At 48.5% G+C, this 11,444-nt stretch overlaps 1 long non-coding RNA gene across 1 annotated transcript; it reads left to right on the forward strand.

The window, feature by feature from the left end:
* Nucleotides 1-969: 969 nt before the first annotated feature.
* On the forward strand, nucleotides 970-5,841 carry LOC119035572 (uncharacterized). The gene is made up of 3 exons (XR_008392854.1): nucleotides 970-1,126; nucleotides 1,321-1,465; nucleotides 5,736-5,841. It is a non-coding gene; the product is annotated as an uncharacterized LOC119035572 (long non-coding RNA).
* Nucleotides 5,842-11,444: the final 5,603 nt, after the last annotated feature.

Consider the following 11,444-nt stretch of genomic DNA (forward strand, 5'->3'; position numbering starts at 1 on the left):
AGCAGTGTCCTTCTCTGGCTGGCAGGGTGGGTGGCTCCAGCCGCAGGCCCGTTTCTGCTGAGTCACCCTGCCAGCCCGGCCTGCCCAGCTGGGGTCAGCCCCCGGCTCCTAGAGGGGGAGCCAGCTCCCCGGAGCTATTTCTGCTGAGGGGGGAGGAAAAGCATTTTATTTGGAAGGAATCAAAATGCCTTCTGCAGAAACAATAGAGGGCTTTTTTTTTTTAATGGGCACGAAGGGCAGTTTGCCAAAGCGTGGCCTGCCAGGTCCCAGCCCTGGAGGGGGCTGTTGTCACTGGGCTTTCTGCCATGGATTTGCATCGGCTGAGCGGAGCTGGAGGCCACAGCAGAGGAGGGCCTGGGTTCTGCTCTCGTTTTTACCTCTGAAGAGAGATGTGCCCTTGGTGGGGCTTCAGAGACTCTGATCTCACTTCCGCAGCTACCCACGCCGCGTGGTAATAAATGTGGGGCCTCCGGGAGTACGCAGTGTTAGGCAGGGTTCCCATCAAGCTTTCAAGGCGCCTGTCATTCAGTCCTTACCAACTCGAGAGCGAGGTTCTCTTCTTGCTCCTCTTTAACCCCTGAGGGCACCGACTCTCAGAGAGGTTAAGTCACTGGTGTGAGGTTGCACAGCAGTAGGTAGTGAAGCAGGGCCACCGACTCAGGGGCCCACTCTCTAGACAGGTCCATCTGGCAGAAGGCTGTGGAGGCGAGTGCACTGGGAAATGCACCTGGCATGTGTTATTACATTGTTGATCCCTTTAGCACAGATTCAAGTATTTATTCCTCTAAAACAAGTGAACAACAGCAAAAATACAGCGTAGCAACACTGTTCTGCTAGGCTGGCTTTTGTCCTGAATGAGGCGAGGACTTGTCTTGCTTCTCGACACACACGTGGTTATGACGTGGAGGGGGGCTGTGGGCCGAGGCCACGGGGGCGAGGCCACACCCAGCCACATACTTTAACCCGGTTCTGCCTGCTCGGAGCTGCTTCGGGCTGACCTTGTTTTGAAGCAGCGTGACCTTCAGTCTGCATGTCCTTGTTCTGTGGTTCAGGATTCCAGTGTGTAGGTTGGAGAAATTGCACAGATTCCAGACAGGCTTTACTGCCTCCAGAACGCCACGGACAGGTGGGTGACGCCAACTTTTCTTTTAACTCCTTGTGGGTCGGATACATATGACTCCTTAACTAGCAAGAACTTTCCTAAACCAACTTGGAAAGGGGCTATTTGGCTGGCTGGCTCCTGGCCTGATGATACCAGGGTTTCTTCGTGTTGCTTTTCAAGAGTTTCTAAGAAGGCACACTTATTTACTCTTTTCCCAGTGTTCTCTCCCTGCTCCTCAGAACTAGTCCCAGCTGCTGAAGGAGAAGCGCACTCTTCACTTGGTCACTGTCAAAATCAAATTACCGGGCAAGTAGGTGCTGATGAGGCCTGTCACTGCACGAAGTTAACTTAAAAACAGAACAGGTAAATGCCCCAGTTTCTGCAATGTGTAGGATCCTGTGTATCACTTCGGGGCTCGCCCCTCCCCCGTGCAGAGTGCATCAGTGACTCCCAGGAGGAGGGTGTCAGTTCCCTCTGCCAGCGACAAGGCGATGGGTTGGCAGGATCAGCTGCTCGGAGCCTGGGGTCTGACTGCCATGTGGGCCTCCTGTCGGGGTCACTGTCGGGACCATTAATCTTCAACTCATGGCCGTGTGCCTTCTCGGGGGCTGAGTTTTCCTGTCCTGTTTTGTTCAGCCTGGCGCTTAAGATTCCTTCACAGAAATCTGCACCGGAGAAGAGCATGCTACGTGAATTAGGTCCTCCTGAAGTCACCATCTGGCCAATATTCATCTTGCTTCCCCAAATACCAGGGATGTCCGTGGGCGCAGGTGCTGGGCCAGATCATCGCCCACAAGTGACCACAGTCGTAAACCAAGTGTAATTAACGCACCTGGTACCCAGTTCACTGTCAGTTCCCATCCTGCACTGGCTCAAGGGCTGGCTTTCCTTTTCATAGTCAGGGTTTGGTTTTGTTTTCTTCCCTTTATGGGGTGGGGAGAGAGATTTGCAGCTTGAATCAGCCCCAGCAACTTGGGCAGTAATTAAGTCACCGTCACGGGGCTAGTGAAAATGGGAGTGCTTGTGTGTGTTCAAGAGGCTGCGTCACATGCAAACAATGCGGCACTGAGCAGCTTTCTGTGCCTTGAAGAGGCCATTGTCCTGGGTGTGGAATCCGCCCCATGGTTGGTGCTCGTTCGCTGGCTTTGGAAGGCCAGGCTCGGCCACCGGTCTCCCAGTGGTTTTGTGCCCCACGGAAGAAGCGAGGGATCCCAAGCTTGGAAAAATACGAGACGAAACGCTGAGCAGCCTACCAGGGCTTCTCCAAGAGCAGAATTCCGCAGCCCCCTTCCTCTCTCTTCACACCAGTTCGGCACAGTGGGCGTTCATGGGGTGACGGGGCAGGGAGGGAAGCACTTGCCTCTGTGGGGTGGAAACTCCTGGAAGCCATGAACACTCAAAGAGAGGACGGACCAGCGAGGGTTCGCAACTGGGAAATTGCAGAAGGGCTAATGGTGGTGGTGACTGCTGGTCTCCATGGGGTGGGCCCCTGCAGGCTCCTCCTACCCCAAGAGCCGTGTGGGGTGTGGAGGTGCAGGAGGCAGGGAGGGGTCTTGATCTGGGGGTTCAGGGACTCACAGGGACAGTGACCTGGGCTCGTTTGCAGTGTTCCCACTTTGCATCCAGTGGGAACGGTGCTCTCGAAGTGACCTTGTGGTGGGCAGAGTAGCCCGGGGCTCATGGAAGCCACGAGTTTATCTTCCCGTGTCAGTCACTTCTACAAGGAAATAGTAAAACTGCAGGCAGCAATTAAAGGTTTCGAAGGCCCTCGAGTGTCATTAGGGGCTTGTCTGTGCCTTTCTCTGAGCTCCACGATGAATGGCTCCCAATTGTCTCCTATCAAATGAAAGCTCTTATCATAGGCTGGAGTGCCCTCTGCTAATTGGCTCCTGCCTAACTCGCTCATCTTTTATTCTGAGACACCTTGTCCTATTGCATGAGCACCACCTCCGAAGCCTCCTAATAGCTAGCTCTCTTCAAATCGATTCCCTCCCACACACGTGCATCGGGTTTCTACTCCCGAGCCAGGCCCTGATTGACAGGGAGGCGGCTGGGAAAATGAACCTGATATTCTAGACATCACCGTACAGGGAGGGTTTCATAGTGTCTGAGAGGGGAGAAAAGAGTCTGAGTTTTGGTCCAAACTCAGGAGCTGAATCATCTTGGGCCAGTTACTTAAACTCTCCAAACCTCCATTCCGGAAGCTCAGGGGTAGTAAGGGCTTTAAGAATGAAATGAGATTTGTATCTACCCGCCTATTGATCTCTCTGTTTATATTATACCCTGCCCCCCCCACCCCAAGAGCCATTGTTACTGTCACGGCCATTCTGATGGAGTCATCTATGCCCACAGAAATCTTCAAAGGCTTTGTAAGAGAGGAGAGACGTGAGCCGAGTTTTTCCTCTTGCAGCAGACATGAGAGCACAGGGAAGCTCTGGTGCTGGACATCCATGTGCAAAGTCAGGGAGGCAGGGAAGAGGCAGGCCCACTCCTGGAATGGCACCTGCCCCTGGAGCCCTGGTTTCCAGGGGCCCAGGAGCAAATGGTGGAAAGTGGCCCTAGACACAAAGTCGGTGGCCAGGTCAACACTGGCCAAGGCCCGGACCCCTCACTGGATGGGCTGCTCCCAGGCTGGGCCTTCTCCATGAGCTCTGGGTCATGCAATTTCTTCTCTCTGCAACTCAGACTCACCTTTTTCATGCTGCCTCACCTGCTTCCACGGTCAGTGCAGCTCCAGCACCACTCGGGGCTCGTCAAACACCATCTGCCACCTTGTCTGTCCCTGGCTTGTCAAATACTCCAGGATGGTAACCTCACAGAGGACTGGCCTTGTGGCCACATTTCAACTGCCCTGGCATCCAGAGACAGTTTCCTATGCTCTTCACCAGGTAGACTCTTAATCAGCAGGTGGGGAGCAGGGCTGGGAGGCAGACTCAGTGACAGGACAGCAGCACCCAGATGGGGATCTGATACCCTTTTTCCAATGACCTCAAATGAGTCATCAGTTCTTTGATCCTATCTTTTTGTATCATCAGTACAAGAGCCATCTGTTTCCAAGGAGGTTCCAAGAAGTCTGGGGGAGGTCCAGGGACTTTGGGAGAAGAGTGACACCTAAAAGGAAGCTTTATGTCCCTAACCGAGGCTGGGAGAGCACCTGTCAGGTTCTGATGGGCTTGTTTGCCCCGAGGGCTCAGAGCCCCTGAAGCTGCATACCGTCCCTCTCCTTCTCTAGCAAACTGAGCCCTGCAAGGGCCTGCTTTCAGCCACCAGAGTGTGCTGATGTCAGACCTTGGGCCCCTGTGTCAGGAGGTGGTGTGTGCAGTGGTCACCAGCACAGCTTCCATGGTGACCGTCATAGGACCTTCGGAGGATGGAGCCTGGGCTCAGAGGAGCTGAAATCTGCCGTGTCTCCTAAGTGCCTGATCTCAGATTGAAACGGAGGATTTTCTGACACCAAGCCCATGCTCTTTCTCCCGTCCCACTCAGCGAGATGTCCATTGTGTAGAAGCACAGCAAACCAAGAGCCTTATGGGAACAAATCATAAAGGCTGGACTGTGCAAGTTTCAAACTTAAAAAGTGTGAGCAGGAGACCACAGAAAACAGGAAGAGGAGTGGGGTGGCCCCTTGGGGTAAATGGAGGGAAAGACTCGATGTAGAGTCGGAGGTCTAGCATCAAAATCTAGACCACCAGAGACAGGAAAGAGGGCCATTGGAGGAAGGGCATGAGCTTGGTTCAAGGTTATGAGTGATCAGTCATTGTGCAGCAAATGCTCAGGGAGTAGCCACTGAGCGCCTGTGTAGGAGTTATACGGAGCACTGACTGCACACCAAGTGAACCTGGGCTCCCGACTTCAAGAAGAAGGAGCCACCTCCTTCTTCCATTATGTTCACTGTGTCAGGAGGGCACCTGGGCATGATCAGTCCAAGCCCAGGGGAGAATGTCCCTGCTGGTCAGGCCCACATAAGGAGTTTGGTTGGGGTACAAAATGTGCCTTTGCTCTCCTGTTTCACCTGTCCTTCTACGCAGAATTGACCTAGAAGGGCTGCTAGGTATCTCACGCTTTCTGGGAAATTCCACTTGTTTCTTCCTCCACAGATCCTTATCTTTGCATCCCAAGGGGGCTGCCTCAGACTCTGAGGTTCCCTGACTGTCCTCTTTCTCCAGCCTAGAGCAGTGTGGTTTGGGATCCTTCAAGAACCTTCAAGCTTTAGATCCTTCAGAGTTCTCATAGAGGAGCATCCACTGTGCAAACAGATATCTGTCTTGTGAATTTCCTGTCTCCTACTCTGTAACGCCGCCATGCTCCTATGCCAACAGAATCCCATCCAATTACTTGGTTAGATTAAAGACCTCTGTTATGGGCTGAAACAATTCATCTATTGAAGCCTTAACCCCCAGTGTGATGGTATTTGGAGATGGGGCCTTCTGGCAGTAATTAGGATTAGAGGAAGTCATGGGGGTGGGGGAGGTCCCATGACACACTTAGTGCCCTTCTAAGAAAAGTAAGACTTAGACCAGCGCTTCCTTTCTCTGCCATGTAAGGACACAGAGAAAGCAGCTGTCCAGAAGCCAGGAAGGGAGCTCCCACCAGGAAGTGAATCTGCTAATACCTTGACATCTTGGACTTCCAGCCTCCAGAACTCTGAGGAATAAATGTCTGTGGTTTAAGTCACCAATCTGTGGAATTTTGTTATAGAAGACGAAGAATGTAAGAGAGCCTTTCCCCCCAAAGGAAGACAAAAGGAGTTAAAAGGTAAGAGACAATCGAGAAATGACCATTCTTGAGAGATGCATTGGATGGGAAGACATGTGACCACCTCTTCCATGAAGCTCTCCTTGACTTTTCCAGGTTGAGTTGACACTGCCTGCCAGCTTGGCTGCCACCCCTGCAATGCTGACTGAATGCACTGCTCTGTGTGTCTACATCCCTCTTCAATCAACTCTGAGCTCCTGTGGCTGGAACTCACGTTATTTGGGTTTGTTCTCTGGGCCCACTGTGGGCACCTAATAGAGCCTCCATTAAGCACCTGCTGAGCAGCACACATGGTGTGAGGCACTGTGGGATAAGTCACACAGGATGTCATCTTAGGACATAGACATTTCTCCGTTGTAGCACAGCACAGCAAGCAAGAGTGTGGGCCCTGTATCAGAATGCCCAGGTCAGAACCCACCCTCTCCCACTTAGCTGCCTAACCATGAGCAAGTTGTTGGGTATTGCTAAGTCTTAGTTTTTAAGGCTATGAAATATAGGTATTAAGAATCCTTACTTCATAAGGTTGTGGTGTATATCAGCTGAGTCTACCTATGTAAATAGTACAAGGCCCATAGTATATGCTTAATAAATACCAGCTATTATTATTTGTTTAGAAGGCAGAGGGAAGGGAGAATGTTTTGTGTTATTATCAGGGAATGGAGGAGGACACTGGTCTTGAACTCCCCTTAGAGGGTTGGGGTCCATAGTATTGAGTGTGTGATCTGTGCTGGCATCTGGCATATCTTTGCTTATTTCATTTTCAGCACAAGTCTTCAGGGAAGGAGTTATTATCTCCTTGGTGAAGATGAGCACACTGAAGCTCAGGGAAGTTGTGCAAACCTGCCCAAGATCACACAGCTAATAAATCACAGAGCGTGGGCTTGAACTCAAGTTTATCCGACTTCAGAGTAAGGCATTATAGGTATAGGCAAAGCCCAAGGTCGTCCAGACTCTGGCTCCAAGAGAAGGTTCCTGTAAAGGCTGAAGGACAGATGAGGGAGAGAAAAGGCAGGCAGGGCTGGGGGTAGGGGACTTCTCTAGTGTCAGGCTAAGGAACTTGGACTTGTTCCCATGAAAATGAGAATGCCATGTCAGCGGTAGGTACAGGGAAGAAAGCTGATGCAAGGGGTGGAAAGAGATCGAGTGTGTATTCTAGCTCCTTGTCGCTTATAGTTGAAGATCTTAGCAGCGCCATGTCCACGGGAGCAGGGTGATGAAGAGAAGCTCAGTGTTGGCCACTCTTTCCCTGTGTGATCCAGAAACGCCCATCTTTGTCTTGTATCCACGGCTGCTGTTTGTCAGATTTCCAACTCAAATTTCAGCATCTGGAGGCTCTGAGAACAGCCGCCGGCGCTGCTTGGGAGGGAAATGACACCCAGGAGAATCCCGTGGAAGAAGCTACTGATTCCCGAGAGCCCTGTGAGTGGCAGGATGCTGCTGGGCGAGGGGGCTCCAGGCCCAAGAGGCCGTGTCCTGGGACATGGAGCAGCTCTCCCGGTGTCGCGATTACTCAGCAATGCAACCTCCTCCTACCTCTCAGCATTTTGATTTTAGTCTGTGAAACTGGGAAAACAAAGTGTCATCTGCTCTAGCTGTTCTGATGTTATCAAGTGAGCAAACTGTGAAGAGACCAAAATCGCTCTCCAAGCCGTGAATTTGCCCTCCTGATAACTCTCTTCCTCCTGCCCCCACCCCAAAGTACAATTAAGTTCAGTTCCAGAAACATGAGTAAGGCACCGAAGCAGGCCCCGGGCATGTAGAGTTAAGAAAAGTCTGCCTCTAGATATTTCCCTTGTTCACAGAGGAATTCCAGATGTGCGCCACCTGACATCATCTGAGGTTCCTACCAGTACCAGTGAGGCCTCTGTGTGCCAGGCACTGGCTCCTGTCCTTACCTGTATTATTTTACTGATTCTTTAAAGCCTGGTCTCAGAGATTTTCAAACCAAAGCTCATCAAGAGAAACGTGCCCAAGGTCACCCAGCTTACTAAGTGGCACAGTCAGAATTCTAACCGTGGTCCAAGACCTGGAAACCTTTCTTCTGCTCACTAGCCTTACAGTGAGCAAATATCCCTTCTCTCACACCTGCCTCCCACCCCCCGTCCACATGGCAGCTTTATTTCAGACCCTCACCATTTCTTACAGAGATGAATGAAATAACCATGGTCCCCCTTGCTATTTTCCATCCTGTGTTTCCCGTGGCCACCAGAGTGAATCTTCTTGAATGCAAATAGAGTCGTGTCACGTCTGTTTAAAACTCTAAATTGCTTCTTTTGTCCACAAGATAAGATCTAACATCCTTGACGTGCCAAGGGAGGCCCTTTCTGATGTCACCTCTGCAAACCCCTCTCAGTGGCCCCTTGGACACGCTAGCCAAGCTAACAGGACCACAGCTATGGCCCCACCCATCCCTTCCTTGGGTTTCTCTGTTGGAATTCCACTCTTCTCTTCATCTATCAAGGAAAACTAGAGAGAGGGTGTCCTCTTACAGAAAGCCTCCCTGAGCCATCACAGGCCCAGTTGACCCATCTACCCCGTGGACTGCCCACTGTACTTACTTCTATTACGAGGAAGTTACTCTGATGAGTAATGATGCCCCTAAAGTGAGGTGGGACAAGCAGACAAGCATTATCTCTGTACACTGGCTGTGTCCTGGAAGAGGTGGTATTCAAGCTGGATTTTGAAGAAAAAACTAGATGCATTCAGCTCCCCCTGCCCCAAATTCTCAGCTGTCACCAAGGAGAATGTCAATATTGAAGCCTGTCAAGTAGGAAGAAGACCAAGTCCCTCAAATAAACCACGGGTGGTGGTGTCTTTTGTTCTCCAGGTTGAGCTGCTGGCTGGTGCCTAGTCCGGTAATGAGCCAGGCATCCCTCAGAACTTTGATGTTTTAAGAGATCTCGTGCAAGTAACAAGGGTGGGTGCATCTGGTAGTTACTGAGACTTGTTCCCTCCAGAAATATCAAGTTGCAGCCATCAGGGAGGGGACTGTGGACCGTGGATATTATCATTTTCCTGACTAGTGATGTCTTTTGTTGCCATTAGAAAACAAACACCAACCTTTGCCTTGAGCAGCGATGGGACTCTCATAAAACAATGTTATCTGGGGTATATCTGCTGGGTAACCAGAAGCAGCCTCCTTGGGCCCTGGCTTGGCCCATCAGAGGAAAAGAAAATGAAGAAGCAATCATTAACATTATCATCGTCTTTTGCATCTTCATCACCACATTCTGTACCTTTTCTAAACATTTTATTAAATGTATTGGGGTAGCATTGGTTAATAAAATTACATTGGTTTCAAGTGTACAATTCTATAATCCATTATCTGTATACTCTATTGTACACTGTATACTGTGTGTTCACCATCCAGAGTCAAGTCTTTTCATCACCATTTATCCCCCTTTATCCTTTTCTGTCTACCTCCTTCACTCCCTTCCCCTCTGGTAATCACCGATAGTCATACTGCTGTCTGTGTGCGAGGGTTTTTTTTTCTTAATCCCTGTACAATTTCCACCCAGTCCTCTAACCCCACCTCCCCTCTGACAGCTGTCAGTCTTTTTTCTGTATCTGTGAGTCTGTTTCTATTTCGTTTGTTAGTTTATTGTGTTCACTAGATTTCACATATAAGTGAAATCATGTTCTTTGTCCTTCTCTGACTGGCTTATTTCACTTAGCATAATACTCTCCAGGTTCATGCATGCTGTTGCAATAGGTAAGCTTTTACAGTATCCCACTGGGTAAATGTACCATAGCTGTTTTCATCCACACCTCCACTGATGGGCGCTTGAGCCGTGTCCGAATCTTGGCTATTATAAGGAATGCCACAATGAACATATAGGACTGTATATATTCTTTTGAATTACGTTTCAGGTTTCTTTTCAGATATATTCCCAGAAGTGGAATTGCCGGGTCACAGCAGTTCCACTTTTACTTTTTTGAGGTATTCTCCACACTGCTTTCCACAGTGGCTGCACCCATCTGCATTCCCACCAGCAGAGCCCAAGGGTTCCCTTTTCTTCGAATCCTCATCAGCATTTGTTGTTTGTCAATTTATTGATAGCCCTTTTGACAGGTGAGGTGGTATCTCATTGTGGTTTTAATTTGCATCTCTCTGATGGCTAGTGATGCTGAGTAGTTTTTCAAATGTCAGTCGGCCTTCTGCACATCCTCTTTGGAGAAGTGTCTATTCAGGTCCTATGCCCTGACCTGTCTTGTTCCTGTTCTTAAGGAAAATGCTTTCAGTTCTTGCCCATTGAGTATGATGTTGGCTATGCCTTCATTGTATATGACTTTTATTATGTTGAGGTATATTCTCTCTATTCCCACTTTGCTGAGAGGTTTTTTTTAAAATGATAAATGGCTGCTGAATTTTATCAAATGACTTTTCAGCATCTGCTAATATGATCATGTGATTTTTATCCTTCATTTTGTTTCTGTGGTGCATCACATGTATTGATTTGTAGATACTGCAGCAACCTCACACCCTGAGAATAACTCCCACTTGATCGTGAAGTATGGTCTTTTTAATGGATTGCTAGATCAGTGTGTTAATATTTTGTTGAGGATTTTAGCATCTGTATTCCTCAAGGATATTAGTGTTTAATTTTTTTCTTTGTAGTATGTTTATCAGGTTTTTGAATTAGGATAATGCTGGCTCATCGAATGACCTTGGAATTCTTCCCTCCTCTTGCATGTTTTGGGAAATAGTTTCATAAGGAGAGGCATTAGTTTTCCTTGAACGTTTGCTAAAATTAATCTGTGAAGCCGTACAGTTCTGAACTTTGGTTTGTTGGGAGTTTTTGATTACTGCTTCAATTTCATTTGTTGTATTTGATCTATTCAGTTTTTTAAATTCTTCCTGGTTCAGTTTTTGGAATATTGTTTCTAGGAATTTATCCATTTTATTCAGATTATCCAATTTATTGGTGTATAGTTATTTATAATAGTCTCTTACAATCCTTTGTATTTCTGTGGATTCAATAGTTACTTCTCCCATTCCATCTCTAATTTTGTTTATTTTTTGTGTCTTCTGAGAACTTCTGCAAGGTGACCGAGAACCCACTCCTAAATGTCAGCATGCCAGGTGGGACGTCCTTACTCCCAGGAAGACAATTCTCCATTTCCACAATTCATATTTTATTCCTATCCAACCCATGTTTTTCATTTCACTTTTTAAATTTGACTACATACCTCCTACTCCAACCCCTTAATCTTAGTCTGAATGAACTCTTACATTGTTGTGTTTTATGTGTTTTAAGCATGCATCATCTAAATTGTATCTTTTGCCCCTAAACACACTTTTTTAAGACTTACATTTTTAAGGTCAGCCCCTCTATTCTCTCCTTTTATTTAAAGTGCTTCTGCTCCTGTTAGAATGTGAGTCTTGCTGGAAGGGTTATTAATTCCCTGCTGCTGAGGGTGGTTCGGGCCATCTGTCATGAATGCTCACCTGATAATGATAATGTTAATGACAACTTCCACTTACGGTGGGCTTGGTGCTAGCTGAGCATTGGATAGCACTCCTGACCTGAATTCATTCACTGTTACATCGACCTTGGCTTTACTCTTGTTCCCAACCTACGGGTAT

Source organism: Artibeus jamaicensis, unplaced genomic scaffold, assembly GCF_021234435.1.
Source record: "Artibeus jamaicensis isolate MK-2021 breed Jamaican fruit bat unplaced genomic scaffold, CSHL_Jam_final contig_76, whole genome shotgun sequence".
Lineage (NCBI taxonomy): Eukaryota > Metazoa > Chordata > Mammalia > Chiroptera > Phyllostomidae > Artibeus > Artibeus jamaicensis.